At 46.3% G+C, this 19,119-nt stretch overlaps 1 protein-coding gene across 1 annotated transcript in view; it reads right to left on the bottom strand.

Annotated features, from left to right (window-relative positions):
- Window positions 1-19,119, bottom strand: part of SDK1 (sidekick cell adhesion molecule 1) — a 2,061,301-nt gene that overhangs the window by 1,920,083 nt on the left and 122,099 nt on the right. The window lies entirely within an intron of this gene.

Raw genomic sequence — 19,119 nt, 5'->3', positions numbered from 1 at the left:
ATTGCAATCATCATTGTATTCATAACTGGACCCCCTTTGTTAATCTTCAGTGTCTGTACTCATCCCAGAGCTCAACTCATCAGCATCAGTGAAACATTCCAGTAAGTGTCCCCGTGCCATCAGATCGGTAGGTGCATCCTCATCCCTACGCGGTAACCCCTTATGGTGTTCTTCTGCCACTCCCAACTCCAAAATGTCCTGTATCCAGTATTTCACCGGTGGGCTCCTAGAACTCATCCAACCTATGGCCACCCTACATCTAGCCAACACTACAGCCAGCTGAGCCAATTTATATGGAGTTTTCCACCCCTGGCCGTGCCACCACCCTCAGTAGGCATGTCAATGGCGTCACCGCTAGAATCAGGCCCGTAACCGCCTTAATCTTTGCAATCACCTCCCACCAAAAACATTGTACCTCCCCCCCAACACAGGACCATGCTAGGTGTACAAAGGAGGCGTTTTCCTCGCCACATCGAGGACACCCAGCTCCCCTAACGGGGTCAATCTAGTTAAGATGAGAAAAGGTGACTTTGGTAAGGTGTACAAAATTAAAGTGTTTAAGCTGAAATCAGCGACAATGCTCTGGCCCAATCGTCATTCTCCACTGGTTCCCCCAACTCTCGCTCTCCTGCATGATGTGCCACATAGGATGCACCAGGCATGTCTTCCCGGACGGCCTTATAAAATAGGGTGATTAAATGTCTCTCATCCCCCCAATTTATCAGCCCATTAAACACCCCAGAGGACGGCAGGGCAACCGGAAAATCTCGCCAGATCTCCTGTGCAACACTTTCCATCTTAGCATATTGCAGAAATTGGCCCGGCCCCAAGCCATGTGTGAATTGTGCATCCGGAAAGGATATGAACTCCTCATTTGGGAATAAATCCCACGCAACAAGACATCCCCCTGCTCTCCAACTATCCATAGACATGTAATTATCAATAGCACAAAATGGAGCAAGGTCCCATACCTTTAGCTACCTTTCAAACAGGGCAATCGAAGTACCTCTCTGACCCTTTCGCTGCCAGGCCTTTCCCCCTCCTGCGCCAAGCCTTTTTTTGGCTATTTGGGGCAGTTCGCGCTTAGGCCCTCATAACATTTTGTTCACATAAGCTACCAAGGCCAAATTTGCGTCCTTTTTTTCCAACATCCTGGAGATTCTAGAGGTACCCAGACTTTGTGGGTTCCCTTGAAGAAGACCAACAAATTAGCCAAAATACAGTGAAAATTTTGTTTTTTTTAAAAAACAATTGAAAAAAGGGCTGCAGAAGGAAGCTTGTGTTTTTTTCCCTAAAAATGGCATCACCAAAAGGTTTGCAGTGGCAAAATCACCATCTTCCCAGCTTTCAGGAACAGGCAGACTTGAATTGGAGAACCCAATTTTTCAATACAATTTTGACATTTTACTGGGACATACCCCATTTTTACTATTTTTTGCGCTTTCAGCCGCCTTCCAGTTAGTGACCAAAATGGGTGAGAAACCAATGCTAGATCCCAGAAAGCTAAACATTTCTGAAAAGTAGACAAAATTCTGAATTCAGCAAGGAGTCATTTGTGTACATCCTACAAGTGCTTCCTACGGAAAATAACAGCTGAAATAAAAACATATTGAAATTGAGGTGAAAAAAACCAGCCATTTTTCTCCACGTTTTACTCTGTAAAGTTTTCCTGCGATGTCAGATATTTTAAAGCAATATACCGTTGCGCCAGCTGGACTCTTCTGATTGAGGGGATATGTAGGGCTTGTAGGTTCATCAAGAACTCTAGGTACCCAGAGCCAATAAATGAGCTGCACCTTGCAATGGGTTTTTATTCTATACCGGTTATACAGCAATTCATTTGCTGAAATATAAAAAGTGAAAAATAGGTATCAAGAAAACCTTTGCATTTCCAAAATAGCCACAAGATAAGGTGCTGAGAAGCAGTGGTTATTTGCACATCTCTGAATTCCCAGATGCCCATACTAGCATGTGAATTACAGGGCATTTCTCCAAATAGATGTCTTTTTTACACACTGCCTTACATTTGGAAGGAAAACAATTAGAGAAAGACAAGGGGCAATAACACTTGTTTTGCTATTCTGTGTTCCTCCAAGTCTCCCGATAAAAATGGTACCTCACTTGTGTGGGTAGGCCTAGCGCCCACGAAAGGAAATGGCCCAAAACACAACGTGTACACATCACATTTTTTCACAGAAAACAGAGGTGTTTTTTACAAAGTGCCTACTTGTGGATTTTGGCCTCTAGCTCAGCCGGCACCTGGGGAAACCTAGCAAACCGGCACATTTTTGAAAACTAGACACCTAGGGGAATCCAAGATGGGGTGACTTGTGGGGCTCTGACCAGGTTCTGGTACCCAGAATTCTTTGCAAACCTCAAAATTTGACCAAAAAGACACTTTTTCCTCTCATTTCGGTGACAGGAAGTTCTGGAATCTGAGATGAGCCACAAATTTCCTTCCACCCCGCGTTCCCCCAAGTCTCCCGATAAAAATGGTACTTCACTTGTGTGGGTAGGCCTAGCGCCCATGAAAGGAAATGGCCTAAAACACAACGTGGACACATCACATTTTTTAACAGAAAACAGAGGTGTTTTTTTTTTTTACAAAGTGCCTACCTGTGGATTTTGGCCTCTAGCTCAGCCGGCACCTGGGGGAACCTGGCAAACCAGCGCATTTTTGAAAACTAGACAACTAGGGGAATCCAATTTGGGGTGACTTCTGGGGCTCTGACCAGGTTCTGTTACCCAGAATCCTTTGCAAACCTCAAAATGTGACCAAAAATACACTTTTTCCTCTCATTTCCGTGATAGGAAGTTCTGGAATCTGAGAGGAGCCACAAATTTCCTTCCACCCCGCGTTCCACCAAGTCTCCCGATAATAATGGTACCTCACTTGTGTGGGTAGGCCTAGCGCCCACCCAAGGAAATGCCCCAAAACACTATCTGGACACATCAAAATTATCAAATACAAAACTACCTGTTTTTGCAGGGGGGCACCTGCGTTTTTGGTCCTGGGCTCAGTAGCCTTCTAGGGAAACCTACAAAACCCAGACGTTTCTGAAAACTAGACACCCGAGGGAGTCCAGTGAGGTGTGACTTGCGTGGATCCCCCAATGTTTTCTTACCCAGAATCCTCAGCAAACCTCACATTTAGCTAAAAAAAAGAAAAATTACATTTTTCCCACATTTCTGTGTAGGATCACCGCACTGGGACACATTTCATACCACCCAATGTTCCCCTCAGTCTCCTGGTAAAAATGATACCTCATTTGTGTAGGTGGGCTAAGTGCTTGTGAAAGGGAAGAGCCAAAAACATGTTGATATTGAGGGGGAACAAAGGGGGTCCAAGGGCAGTTTGCAAAAAAAAAATGTTAAGCTGACAAGTGCAGCAGAATTTTTATCGGTATAGATGAGACAATGCTGGGTGGTAGGAATTTTGTGGATTCCTGCAGATTCCGGAAGGTTCCATCACAAAAACGTGGGCAAAAATGTGTGATTTCCAGTAAAGTTGGAGGTTTGCAGGAGATTGTGGGAACAAAAATGGTGTGGGGTGCATGTGAAACACACCACCCTGGAATCACCCAGATGTTTCGTTTTCAGATGTGTCTAGGTCTTGTGGATTTTTCTACATGGCAGCGTCCCAAAGCCCATAAAGTGCAGCCCTCACCATTCCAAGTGGGACGATTTTGAGAGTAAGTCAAGTTCTCATGGCCCAAATGTAAAACTAAAACCCCAAATAATCAAATGTCTTCTTGCTTGCTGTGGGATAAGATGTTTTAGAGTGCGGGGAGAGCTGAAAGGCTGTTACCCCCTTCAGTTGAGGTGGGGGCATAACCAGGCCCATACTGGTTGGTAGCCACCACTCCAATATTTTTTGTTTTTTTTAAATTCCCTGGCATCTAGTAGACTTTCTGCTCCCTGGGGGTGTGGATCAGGGCTAATTGCCCCATCAGCCCACTGGTGGGCAGAAAAACTTTGGCCCCATTTATTTGGGGTGGGGGTATGGCCATATGGGGTCAGAAATGGTTTAAATGCAATTTGCCCCCCAGGGGAGCGACCATTGCCTAATGGGTCGCTCCCCATCTCTAAAAAAAAAAAAAAAAATGGCGCCTAGAGGTTTCTAATAACAATAGACCAATATTACACATAAGTGATACCCTGCTACCTTAGCAGTTGTCAGATCGTTACACAAGTTACTAATACTCTGCAAGAATACGCAGTTGTCACATTAGAACACGTAAGTACTAAGGATTCTGCAACATACGCAGTAGTCAGGAATTACAATAAGAGTTATATGCACATGAATAATTCCTAAATACCCCGAAAAGGAACATTAGAGAACATCTCACAAGTCATACAAATACATATCAGCTAGACATGCCCATAAAAGGAACATTAGCACATATATGTAGTGACAGAAAGCAGGTAGGAAATCTAAAAATATCCAGAGGTCTATACTAGGCTCCTGGAGCCCATATTCCCTAAAAAGTACCTGGTCTCTGTAGTAGAAGCACTCCCAGTGCCTAGGAGTTGAGCATGGGGGCCCCCGGCGCTCCTATGTGCAAACACAGGGGCCACGCGGTGCTCCTTGGGTGGAGGGGCGATCAGCACCCTCTCTGTAAAGTTTAGAACGGGCCTCTCTGGGGACCCGTGATCCTGGTGGGGCCCCCCTGGGCCTCTGATGGCCCTCTCCCGAGACGGGGGGCCCAAAAGCCACAAGAACAGAGTAGTGGGGGCGATTGCGCCCCTAGCGCAGTGACCGGGGGAAAGCGAACTCTCTTTGCTCCCCGTGTCCTGCTTAGAGGGAGGCAGCCACCCTTGTCCACTGCGCGGCTGCCAGAAAGGAGGGAAAGAGAAGCAGGGGCCTCCGATGAGGCTTCCCACTTGCTCTCTAATGCGGCCGCACCCGATCCAGTGCGCGCACCATGTTCAAGCCCGACCTGGGCTGTTACATGGGGCAGGCACCAAGGATGGTGGCTGCCTGTGCCCTGTGGGTGCGTCAGAAAGCGTGCTTCGCCCCGGGGGCACTGTTGGAGCGTACTCACTCCGGTCTTTTTCTTCTTGGGTGCCCCGGGGGCACGAGAAACAGCGCGATCCTCGCGCTGACTGCAAATGCAACTCCCGGGTCGCTGCAGTGAATTATTCAGCAGAGGGGCGCTTATCAAAGCGCGGGGACACTTCTATAAGCCCGGGCTGCGTCGGTGACTTCTGGCATCCAGGGAGCGCTTAGAGAAAGTGCTGACCAGCCACACAGGAGCGCTCCCAAAGCACAGAGACTGGCAAAACAGCACTCCTTGTGCTGGGGTGATTTACAGAGGTCAGGGGCCACAACACCCTGCCTCTGGAGACAATTGAAGAAGGGGGCACAGGGCTGACGAACCCAGCAGCAGGTCAACACAACAAGGGGTTACCAGCAGTGGCAGTTCTTCCTTGTGACCAGGCAGGTCACAGGTCAGCACAGCAGCAGCAGTCCAAGGTGGTCCTGGCGAGTCCTCTCTCATCGTCCTGTCCAGCTCCAGGTAAGGTTCCTGGAGTTCATGGAGTGTCCAAAATGATGTATAAATTGTGGGGATAATTCCCCTGTACTTATACTAGGTTTACAGTGTGTTTTACAATGGCCAGGAAAGGGGGTTCCAAACAGTTACAACTGGTTCTGGGAGTGCCCTTTCTCTCCTCCAGCACATGCTCCAAACATCAGTGGGGGTAAATGACCCTATTGTTTGAGGCCAGGGCCCAGTCTTTACAAATGCAGGTGTGCCCCGCCTCTCCCTTCTCTCAGCCCAGGAAGGCTTTACAATATGTAGATGCACCTCTGTGACACCTCCACCCTCCCTGTGTTCAGGTTGTCTGAGAGGTATGAGGCTAACAAACCTCAATGCAGCAGACAGGAGGATACGGAGGGCGACTGGCGGTGTTGGTGAAGAAGTACTTGACCAAGATGACTGCCCTCCCCTTTGGAACAGTGTAGCTGAGGGTTAAGACGGACTGCCTCGGCCTGCGATTTCGAAGATGCAGAGGAAGCAACACTTTTCTTGCCTCTGTGGACAATGGGGAAGCCCATGCGGAGCCTGGGTGGTGGGCGGGGCAGCCACAGGAGCTCAGTCATAGGCAGGGGACTTCTCTGTGCTCTAGGCCCCGAATCGATGGGCCCCGCGCCTCCTATTCTGAGCGAAGTACAGCTAGTGGGGCACAGCCCCTACTGAAACCTAAGCCATCATAGTGAAAGACAAGCAAACATAAGTGGCCTAAGCCATTAAAATAGTAAATTGCACCCACGCAGACTCAACAGCTAAAAGACCTGGGGATGGGATACTAGGAGCTTTAAAGACCATACTAGGGAACAGCCTTTCCCCAGCCACTCCCTGTTGGACCTGATGGAAGCTATCATGGGCTCCAGAGTGTAGCAGTACGCATGAAGGTGACAGAAGAGAATGTAAGGACGCTACAACAAGAAGTTGTTACCCCCCCAAGAAACTGAGTATGCACTGCGGAAACTGACCGTATGTCTGGAAGAGCGAATAGAAGATTCCAAAGGGCAATTCCAGAAGAACAACCTACATTTTGTGGATTTCCAGAAAAGGTGTAAGGCAGTCTGCCAAATTATTCCTGAAAGAATAGATTACACATGTTGTGCTCCTTTAAATACTGTTGAAATTCTTCACAATTGAAAGGTCTCACTGTGCACTGGTTCCTCCCCTGAGGCCTGGTACACCGCTATGTGCAATCATCGCCCACCTATTCAAATTCAGGGACCGAGATGCCTTCTTACAGCATGTACGAATAAAAGGCCCACCGATATTTGAGGAACAGCCCATATCGCTCTTCCCAGACAATACCCAAAACACACAAAATCTGCGGAAAACATATCTGGAGGTTAAGAAGCTACTTAGTACCCTCAACTTGAGGTATAGCTTCATGTTTACTGCAAAACAGTGAGATGCATGAGGGTAATGTGCATTTTTATTCAGTGCAAGCAAAGCAAGTGAATGGGTGGATGCCCAGGCTGACAGCCCTCAGCAGGGATCTGCACAATGGGATGCAATGTCCCCCAGCATGCCAAGACAGTCTTTAGGAAGTGGAATGGACATGATAAAGACATGGATGCATCAGGTCGAACAGGTGGCATTCTGATGTGCCCGGATGGTACCCTTCTGGACACTGAAATGGTGAAGGATACCCGAGAATCATTTCAATAGAGGCGAAGCAATCCTGGATCAGACACGGATAGTAGGGAGGGGGGACGAAACTAACCTGAAAGAATTTGAATGGCATGTGAGTACTGATGCGGCGTGATGGAGGTCAAATTGACTGAGTGCTTTTAAGAAGCCAAGTGGGACGTGAAAAGACTGGCCGGTCTCTGAGACTGATGATATGGGGACTTTCATGGCGTGGGGTGGTAGACCTTACATATGAAATGTGTTTTGGATTACAGTACTGGTCTGCCACTTTAGGACATGAGGTAAAATACTAATTGAATGCATGTAAACTATGTCTATCACATTAGGCTGGCGAGGGCAGAGATCGAGGGTCACAGGTGTTGATGAGACTGCTCGAGTGCTACGGCCTTGTGATACTCTTGGCGTGCTGACCTCTAGCAAAGCATAGAGTTTTTAAGTTTATGGTTGTGTTTTGATTATTATATTTACTGGAGGGGAATGGGGGAAATACTGGTTCATGTGCAGCCTGTCGTTAGGTGGCACAGGTCAGCCTTTCTGTCCAAGGGGAGGGAGGCATTGGGAAAAGGTCTTGTTTTCACAGTTACATAATAACCTAGCTACTCATCTGAATGGAAGTCCTGGTGTCTGTTGTTGAGGGGCCTTGCAAGCTTGCTGTATGCTTGCGTACCAGAATGGTTTAATCTGGGCAGGATTACAATATTGACGAAGGATGGCAGATGATATATTTAAATTTACAACATGGAATGTTGGGGGCTGGCACAGATGGAGAAACGGCGCAGAGTGCATGCCTATATGAAATGCTCCCGTGCGTTGATTTAATTCCTACAGAAGACGCATGTGTGGGAAGACTGTACAGCTAGCATCAGGAAGAGGTGGAGGGGCAGATGTTCACAACTTCCTTTTCCGGATATGCATGGGGTGCTCTGATTTAGGTGGCTCCTGGGGTCCCTTTTTAACATAGAGGGCATATACTGGACCCAGAAGAGTGCTATGCAATCCTGTTTGGTAACATAGATGGGCATGAAGTGTGTCTGATAAACAAACGTCTATGCTCCTAATAATATCAATGATTTTTATAGTGGGGTAACGACTGTGGCAGGTGACTGCAATTGCGTTTTCAATGGGGTCTTCGACCTTGACCCACCAAAAGAGCACACAAAACCACCCCTGATGAGGCAGCTAGTGGATTTGCTACAGGACCTAGACCTAGTAGATCCCTGGAGTGAGAAACACCTGGACTCTAAGAGGTACTCCGCTTATACACCTGTGAGTGGGACACACAGCCACCTAGATTATTGCTTTGCCTCTACCAGATTGGCCCAGAAGGTGGGACACGTTTCCTATCTCTTGCATTACCTCTCGGACCACATCTAACCATTACTTTGCTTGGGTAAGGGGCGAATTCGCCCAGTCATTCCACTTTGGCGTCTTCAAGCGAAGGCACTCACGGCCCCCCTCACCCCACCACCCCTCCACCCCCACCCACCACATGTAGTTACAATGAGAGAGGACCTCATACACTATTTTAATGAAAACTAGGAGGTGCAAGAAGTAGGGCCTACGACTGGGACGCAATGAAAGTAGTGTTAAGAGGGGTGTGTCTTAAAACTTCCTATGGGGTCAGGACGCAGCTGGAATGTGATCCAGGTCACTATGAAGCACACCTAGGTATGCTAGAGAGGGAACTTCCCACAAAACTAAACTTGGCGTAGACTAGAAAAACATACTCACATTGCACACCGATCGAGGTTGCACTCGGAGGGTGGTAAGACTGCAGCAATGTTAGCCCGCCTAGTTAGACAACAGGACACACATGATCCAGTGATGGTCCTGCAGGATGTAAATGGAACCCTGGTTAACACCCAACTAGCGATCTACTAAGTATTCCAAGCCCACCTCCACAGAATATACACGGAGCATAGGGAAGAACCTTGGGATCACAGAGGTTTTTTGGGGGGCAGAAGTACCTCTCCCAAGGTTAGGGGAGGAAGAACATGCCTCCTTGGAGAAGCCCATTACCTGAGAAAAACTCCTGGTCTCAGTGCGGAGACCAAAAACAGCAAAAACACAGGAGGCCATAGTCTCCCGGCTGAATTCTATCAAAAATACGCAGAAGAGATCGCAGAGAAATTGCTGGAGGTATATCAGGAGGCCCTCCAGAAGGTTTGTTTATTCAATACCATGCAAGAGGCGCTAATCATCCTAGTGGGAAACCGAGCAAAACCCAGTTGAACCCTCTTCATATGGACAGATTTCACTCAAGTGTAGATTTGAAGATACTTAGCGGTAACCTATCAGCGAGATTGCTTCCTCACTTAACAAACTGATACACTGATCAGCCTGGATTTATCACATGTATATCATGCACTGTGTTTGAAGGACGGGCCATATGCTCTGGTTTTCCTGGATATCGAGCAAGCGTTATGATTCTGTTAACTGGTAATACTTCTGGTGAGGGCTAATGAAAACGGGCCTAGGCCCACAACATACCGCATGGGTGAAGTTATTATACACAGATCCCGGAGCAAGAGTGCGTATGGGTAGTATAGTATCAGATTCTAGCTGCATAGGGGCACCTGACAGGGGTGTCCACTCTCACACTTCCTGTTTGCACTGGACATGTTGCCCATGGTAGAGCAGCTGCGTAGGACACTAGGACCCTGGGGGATTCCAGTAGGTGAGACAACTCATGGTGTCATTGTACGCTGACGATGCCCTGGTGTATCTGCGGAGCCCAGAGTACTCTGTCCCCATACTGCCGAACCCTCTACAGACCTTTGGAGAAGTGTCAAGTCTCTTTGTGAACACTACTAAATCCCATCTATTTCTGATGGGCACTCCAGCAGGAGATCAGGCAGAGACACTTCCCCTAGTGGGACTCACCTGTGGAGTCAAATTAGTCCAATATCTGGGGATCAGGATGGCCTATACAGAGCAGAAATTCCTATACCTCAACATTGGCAGGGTGGTGGAGGTTCTGCAGGCGTCAACTCACTTTAGGAGAGAACTCCCACTCTCCTTGATGGGCAAAGCAGGGGTTGTAAAAAATTGTGGTACTCCCCAGAAGCTTGTATGTGCTGCAAAGCACACTTTAAGAGATCCCCCATAGCTACTTCACCGATCTAGATAGGTTGATTGTGCACTTACTTTGGGGCAACAAGCAGAAATGGACAGGACTACCCCTGCTTAAGCAGACCTGGGGGGGGGGGGGGGGGAATAATATCTTGAAAGGATCCTACGGTAACAGAAAACTCCCAGATCTGCTCAAAAGTGGGTCATGTTTGTCGTCAGATATTCCCTTCCTTATACGACAGGTGTGCCAGATATGGGACAGCTGAAGCCATTTGCAAAATTGGCTGAGGTAATATCAGTACAAAAAATGGAAGGACGGAGCATGTGAACTTTTAAGTGACTTATAACTCAGGCCAATTTATTACACAGAATGAGGCCATGGAGTCTTCTGCAGAAGGCGCTGGGCAATACCTGTATGGTGGAAAGATATCCACAACTGCGCTGGAAACATGGCCCAACTTCCCTGAAGAGCCATCACCCTCACAGACACTGACAACACTCCTGGCAGTGACAGGAGACGGTAGGCTAATTTTGCACCTTACCATGCGCTGAGGGACGACGTGCCAAAGATGGCCCCTAGAGCACACAAGAAACAGGAGGCAGCCCTAGGGGAAACCCTGTCCCATCGAGATTGGGACTAAATCCATGCAGGGGTACAGACGGCAAGTTCCAATGCAAACTTCAAACTGATACACTATAACTACAACCACCAGGCGTATATCTCACCCAAGACCTTACATACACTCTACCTCATGTCAAAGTGGGCAGTAGCGGAAGAGGTAAGGTGAAACATGTACGGAAGGATAAAAAATTAACGGATGACTTGGCGGCCTGGGCACTGATGCTGAGTTGTGTGCACTGACAGATGTGAATGTGAATATAGGCGAGGTGGAAGAGGCGACCAATGCAACAGTAAAGGACTGAAGAGAAGATGGAGAGGGGAGGTGTTAGCCATGATCCCTGCTCCGATCCCTTCGGACCAAACAGAGGTACAGAGACCGCGGGGGTACACAGAGCTCAAGTCACATCACTGGGTGGGCAGACTGAAGGTCTAATGTCATTTTGGGAGCTGCACCTAATGTTTTTCCGATGCTCCTAATCCCGATAAACATATGTTTAAGAGGAAATCAGCGACATATGAGTAGCTTCGGTGGGGGGGTATGGGTGAGAGGGGATGAGGCTTAACTCTTCAGCAAGATATTATTACAAAATATGTACACACGCTGACTTATTGTTGTCATGTGATGTTTCAATTTTGCAAAAATCAATAAAAAGTTTAGAAAAAAAAATACATACAGCATGCATGCAAAGTCTTGAGTCTGAAGGGACCTGGGGGACAGGTTATTTTTGATCAATCTGTCCCTGGTTTGAAGGGAATTAGGAGCCAACCATTTCATGAGGAGATGGACTGCCTGCACTGCCAGTAGCCTAAAACCCCTCAACTTGCGGACGCCCCACGGTTTCCTATGCCAAGACCTGCTACTCCAAGATCTGGCTTCACAGGAAAGGTGACCTGGCCACATACTCCTGCACCGGATAAGCTTCCAGTGCTGCAGCAACGCAGAGGTTAACTGAAGACAGAAAGGTAAACTAATGTATCTGGGGGCAGGTGGTCGAGAGAAAGTGTGTGTGTTAGTTTGATTTTTGTGTTTTTACTTCTCTGCCTCGCAAAAAGAAATACATCCACAATGAAGCAAAGGCATACGGAGTCGACGGGAAAGAACTTAAATATAGTAATTTTTAAACCACTGCAAAACATTTAAATAGAAAAAATGCTTCGAAAAATAAAGGTTTGTGAAAACAGCTAAAATGACGCACGGGCGTAAATAACAGAGCACATGAAACACCAAAGGCTTCAATAAACAGGAACGGTTTGGTCACCGATTAGGTTGTAACTTAGTGGAGTTTCAGCAGTTGCCAAGGGGACCAGGGTTTTGCATTTCAAAAAGAAAGATGTGTTCAGGGGTCCTACTGTCACACCTCAAAAGTCATCAACATTAGACAAGGGCTCTGGAACGAAAAACACAAAATGCTTCAAAAACGTTTTTTTTTTCTCTCGTTAACAGTATTGTTGACAACTTGGCAGTATGTTTTAAATGCCCAGTGGAGCAACTTTTCTGGCTTACCGTCTTCCGGACTCCTGCAATCTGACAGCAATCCGACAACAAACTCAGAATTGTCAGTGGTACCTGTGCAACGTCTGGTAACCAAATGGGCACACAACGTGCTGAGGTCAAAAGCATCACTCTGAAAGGGGCTATCAAATTTAGAGAAAACAAGCATTTGCAATGCAACCGGTCTCGCATTTCTCCGAGTTAGAACTATTAGCAGTTGTAAACTCCCAAACGGACTTTTCTTGCTTCATTAAATGTAAAACAAAAGAAAAAAAAACGAGCGCGATCGCGCTGGTAAACAAGCGAAATTGTGCTGCGAAAAAAGAGAAAAAGTAGTCCACAAACCAGACGGAAAACAGCGAGCCTCGTATGTTTTCAGTACTTGGTCACTGCGCTCGAGGAGGGCTAAGCACCTGAAAGGGCATTGCGTATGCATGCCTTCCACTAATAAAAGCAAGCAGATTTTAAAAGGCAAGCCAACGAACCAATGAAAGACACTGACGTGTGACATGGACGCGGCTCCGAGCCCTTTTCTAACTACTACAGCGTCTCGCAAGCGATAAGCATTTGCAAGCGCATGCTACACAGGCTCAACCCTAAAAAGACGCTTGCTTCTCTTTATCCAGTCCAGCATCGCCAACAATCACCAACAAAAGGCATTCTAGAATGTTTATTTCATGTCAGCTAGGATTTTGAGATTTATTGTGACATCATTGATCAAATGGTCCTTTTAAGGTCTCCAATTTAATTTAACAGTAAGTCAGACAAAGAGTAAAGCATGCTTCCACACAAATATTCAATTTTTAAGCCACTTTGAAGAAAATCCAGATTTCGGGTTCTTTATTTTAACACCATCTACACAACAAAATGAACCGCACCAAGTTGTGTTTAAGGCTATCATGCACTGCCAATACTGCATAACAACGTTTTGTCCCAAATTTCAATGGGCTTAGGCACCTCATTCAATGAGGAAAAAATAAAAAAAATAAAATCAACGAAGGAAATGAAAATAACACGGTGGCGGTTAATGCCTTGAAGTCTCAATAGCTAGGTATGCCTCACGGCCCCACACTAAGGCCATAACAACAAATTTAGGATTATAATAGACTCCCAATAACACAAGATGTTGGGGCTGTGAGGACAGTCATATACGATGTCCTACAGGTACATGATGCTATTGCCTGAGGTTCATGTCCGCTTCCTTTTTCATCGCTGAGATTTGCTGCAAAACTAGTCAAGCCCCATTTTGGCCGAACTTATTCCCAATGGGCATGGCCAGAAATAAGAAAGGAGGGAATGATAACATTTTATGTAAGCTTACCTGTGTCTCATACAGAGCCCCCAGGTTAGGATGACGTGTATTTCTGAGCATTTTGGAAATAAAGATGCTGATGTGCACCGGACTGCACTGCCTGAAGTAAACCTGTAGTCATGATGTGATGTTCTGCCCACGTGTACCATCTATTTAAATCCAGGTATTCCAGTGTGAGCGGGTATAAGCAGCGGTTGCTGAGGGAAAGGCTGGGTCTTTGAACACCCGTAGAGTGTAGGAAAAGGAAGAGTCACTCTCTTCACATTGGCAACTAAGTCTAAGGCTTATAGTGGAGCAGAGTTAATGGGACACAAGAAATCATGTTGCAGCTGGCAGTTCACAGAAATTCAGAACCTAGTACCCTTCAGTCAAAGGTGACATTCTTTTAAGACATTCCTTTAGCAAATGTTGGTATTTGGGTGAAGTAGTCAACAATTTAATATGGGCAAGTTAAAGATGGGAGCATCAAAGAAGCTAAAAAGGCTAAGAATGTTGCTGCTGACCTGTCACCTCACCTTGAAGGTAATAGGGTTTGAGTCTTGATTAAAAACCCTCTATTGCTACTATAACAACCAAAAAAGGTTTACTGGTTTCTCAAAAGTGAATATAATTCTAACAAAAGTGCAGAGTATTTGACATATGAATAATAAGTATGAAAAGGCATTACCCAGCTTTGAAAAGGAAGCATTCTCCATGCCAGCATAAAATAGTTTAGCACCACAGCAGGTAGTCATAGAATTGAAACGCAATTTGCATGAAGCAGCAAGTCTGAAACATGAGATGTGATAAATAGACAAGAGCACAGGTGATATGATCCTATTTGTGTGGTGTTGGTGAGGAACCTGAGGAATGTCTCTCAGTTGGGCAGTCCTATTTTTCAAATGGCTGGTGAGGTGGACGGAGCTACGGTCAAGTTAATAAAGATCCCTGGTCTCAACTCCACTTTTAAATTCTTGAGTCTATGAAGGTGGAATCTGGCACACATAGCCAAGTTTTGAACGTTCCTCTTGAAGTTTAGGCTTTCATTAAGCAGTTAACCCAGAGATTTTGCTTTGGGAGCCACATTGTGGGTGATGCCAACAATCTTTAGGATTGCAAGCTACTGGGTCAGAATTCAGAGCTACGAGAGATACCAAGAACTTTAAGCAATTACCGCATTGGTTGAATATACTGAATAAAAAGGATGGATGTTAAGACAAAGCTTTGTCACACTGCAAATACTCCCAAACTCTGCACTGCATCTCACCTTGGAAGTATATTTAGTTACATGAAAATCTTCTAGTGAGTACATCTTTACAAAAGTGGAAAATCACTATTTGGTCATTTCAAATTGGCGATATATATATATGTATATATATATATGAGAAAGAGAGATTATTTTGAACTAGCAAAGGCATGCAGGTTTGAAGATCATTCCCCTTTGTTGTATTTTGAATTATGGTCCATCCTGCCCCGTCAGAGTACAATAGGGTCTACTTAACATCACTCCACATTAACAGTCCATATTTTAAGCAGAATATAAGAAATTGACATATGTTGTATGCATAGGATTTACAAACAAAGTAGGGTGGAATTATGGTGCTTTACCCGTAGAGTCATTTAAGTTTTTGTGTATGAAAAAAACGTGTTTTCCTCATGAAAAAAGAAGACAATGTTGCCCCAGGCCTCAAATGTGTACTGCAAAGATTAAACAATTGGTTCCTAGATCATAATATATTCGTGATGAATTGTGATTACTAACTACTGGAAAATATTTTATTGAATTTATATAAATACCAATAGCTATTTACAAAAACATATATATTCCATAAAAAATTCTAGCGTAGATCACTCTACGTGTTTTATCAGCCATTTATATATCCATACAGCGGTTTGTATGATAATTTGATGCTTGTGTTTCTTTTTTGAACTGCCCTTCTAGCTTAGAGTGGATAAATGTGCCATGCCAACAAATTCCTAAATGTGTTAAAGTAGTCAACATGGTGGTACAAACAGCAAACCAAATGTAAAGTAAATCATGACAGCCACGGGAGGGGAACTAGCAAATCTGACCACCTCGAGATCCGTAACCCCATTTCCCTTGCAAGTAAAATACCACTTCAGGCCCCCGATCTCTCGTCCAGTCGGTCCCCTTGCGACTATTTCCCGGAGAACATGGGCTACTTGTACCAGGAGGATCCTTAGCTCTACAGCCCAGCTCTTCAAATCCCTTACTGTCTGTAAAGCCCTTGCCAGGCTGCTGTTCTGTACTCTGGAGGGCCTACTTTCACCCACCGTGCATACGTTTTCAGCATGACATCCCAGCTGCACCCAGAAGACGGATTCTGACACTTCAACTATTAAGTCACTTCACACAGCATCATTAAGGGGGATTCCATAACTACATCTTTCCGGGAAGGGACAAGGCCTTGGAAAATACCGACGTGCTAACTCCAACAAAGTTCGTAATGGTGTCGTTAAGCGTTCTGTATTATCCGCGCATCCCTTACCCGCCTGGGCAAAACCTTCTGAACAATAAATACGATTCAAAGCGCCGTTTGACTGCGTTTCACAAAAGCTACATAAACTCACTGAGGCATTTTTATCTCCATACTGTAGTTTCTGTTACGGCGCCCTGGTAATAAGTACACGGAGACCATGCTTGCTTGCTAACACACGTGCGACTGCGTCACCGCAGTTCGTTCTTTATTTTATACCCGTGCTCTGCACCCCTCCCGGACACGCAGAGCACGTTGTCCAAACAGGGAGAGCCCGAATGGCTCCCCGCATACTCTTTACAACCCCCCATGTTTTACTCCACATGGACAAGGACCAACGGATAAACTTAAACAAATGATTAAACATTACCGCACGGACCCCCCCAAAAGGGAGTGGATGAAAGAAGATAATAGAAATAACGAATAACCCAAAACACTGCAATTCCGGAACAACCTGGGTCCCCATCCCCACAAACACTGTCCGCTTTAGACATCTGGAGACCTTCTCACACTGTCAACATCCGTCTCCAACAATGTTCCGTCACTGAAAGATGATAACGACACACAGTTCACGAACAACCTGTTTGACAGATAAAATCTTTCAGCTGACTACTTGGTACAGGATTGGGGCGTAAGTCATACCTCGCACTTCTAGTGCGCAAACCTCCATACTCAGGAGCAAAACCAGGCCGGGTTTGCTCGGTTAGTGCAGGCCCGGGGACACTCTCAGTCTCTTCGGACATCATTGATGGACCACCGTTTATGTCATCCATTTCTCCTTCTTCTTCAGCCAACGCCCTCATGCCAGCTCTACGAAAATGTGACACGTTTCGTGTCACTCTCTGTCTTCCTCTGGACACAGTTATCATCGGTCCCTTTACACCAATGACCTCCCATACCTCAGGCTCAAACGGTGTCCTAAACTTCCTTCCTCCTCGCCGACATCTCATCACCACTCAATCTCCTTCTTGAAACCCTCGATACTTGGCTCTTCGTCTGACACTGGCCCTCTGATTAGTAACTTCCTGTCGTCTTTGAGTGGCCTTAACATCCAGCACAGGAGGTTTCCACTTAGGACCTGATGGAATACAGTCACGTGGAGACACCTTAAACATCAGAGCGGAGGGTGCACACCCAGTGGTGCTATGGGGTGTTTGACGATAAGCACTCAAGAACTGGTACAAACACTGTTCACTGTCTTCTCTTTGCTCAACTCCAATTCTGAGGGCCCTATTCAAAGTTTGCATAAACCTCTCAACGTCCCCATTTGCCTGAGGCCAGTAGGGCATTATCTTACGATGTTGAATCGCCAACCCATCAAGATACGAGCGAAACTCTTGCCCCTCGAACGGGGGACCATTGTCTGTTCTAATTTCGTCGGGCAGGCCAAACAATGCAAACGTCTTTTGCAGAACTGCCCGTACATTTTCAAACGCCGTGGACGATACAACCTCGACCACAGGGAATTTTGTGTAGGAATCAATCAAAACAGCAGTCAGCCTTCCATCTGGAAAACTCCCAAAGTCCATGCTCACCTTGGCCCATGGTTTCAAAGTAGCAGGCTCGGTCACCACTGGGCAACTCGGAGGTTCCACAGATGTGATGATACAGGAGTGACATTTCCCTACCATTTCATCCACTTGACTGTCCATACTAGGGAACCATACTTTGGCACGTAACCTCGCTTTGGTTTTAGCAGCACCTTGATGAGCCAACTCAATCACTCGAGACCAGAGACACTGAGGAAGCACAATTCTTCTATCCCTCAGAATCAGCCCATCATTATCGGTAGACAGTTCGTCACGCACCTTCCATATACTTTGCATAGCCAACTTCTGATCTGGGCAGGACACATTTGTCTTCTCTAGAAAATATTTCCATTTCTTATGGTTCAATGCCTCTTTAACATGATTCAGCATCACATCATCCTGGGTAGCACTTACAATGTCAGTTACGAGAAGAGCATTAGGGCAGGCCGACTGCACGACCATGCTGACAAAAACCTCGGTACTTTCTTCATCTTGTTCTTGTTGAGCATCAAATACCTTCGGAGAAGGGTGACGAGACAGATAGTCTGCGGGATTGTTCGCCCCAAGTCGATATATGACCGTAAACCTATAAGGCTGAAGCAGAACAGTCCATCGTTCAATTCTCGGAGGCGCAAGACGTGGGCTACCCGCAAACAACGAAACCAAAGGCTTGTGATCAGTCACTATTTGAAACTCATGCCCATACAGATACAAATGAAAATGGCGGCATGCCCATCGAATAGTTAGAGCTTCGCGCTCAATCTGCGCATACCTTGTTTCAACCGCCGACAAAGCCCGACTGGCATATGCAACAGGGATCCACTCTTGATGTCTCTGTTCTTGCAGAAGAACAGCCCCAAGCCCAACAGGGCTCGCATCCACCACCACTTCTGTTCGCCTGCTCGGGTTGAAATAAGCCATAGTAGACGTATCCAGCAATGCGGCCTTAATGTCTACAAACGCCTTGTGTGCATCTGGAGTCCAGTCCCAACGGTGTTGCCCTTTTGTGAGCTGTCGAAGAGGTTCTGACATGGTGGCAAGCTGTGGTATGAACCTTCCACAATACGTGGCCATCCCCAGGAAGCTGCGAACTTCCGTGGGATTTTGTGGAACAGGGGCTTGACGAATTGCTTCAGCTTTCCGTGGGTCCACTTGCAGACCATCTTTCGAAAAGATGTAACCCTGCCTCGGCTAGTATTTGCAACGTCGCTCTTAAATGACGATGATGCTCCTCTCTCGTCCTGGAGTGTATCAAGATATCATCACTCAAGTTGACTACTCCCGGTAATCCAGACAATGTCTCTCTGATCGCATCCTGAAACACCTCGGCGGCCGAGGACACCCCAAAACTTAGTCTCTTATATCTTCTTAGCCCCACATGCGTCGAGAAAGTGGTGATGTTCCTACTTTCAGGGTCTAGTTCCAGTTGATGATACC

Source organism: Pleurodeles waltl, chromosome 10, assembly GCF_031143425.1.
Source record: "Pleurodeles waltl isolate 20211129_DDA chromosome 10, aPleWal1.hap1.20221129, whole genome shotgun sequence".
Taxonomy (NCBI): domain Eukaryota; kingdom Metazoa; phylum Chordata; class Amphibia; order Caudata; family Salamandridae; genus Pleurodeles; species Pleurodeles waltl.
Note: the sequence above shows the minus strand (reverse complement) of the source record. Positions and strands in the feature narration are given on the sequence as shown.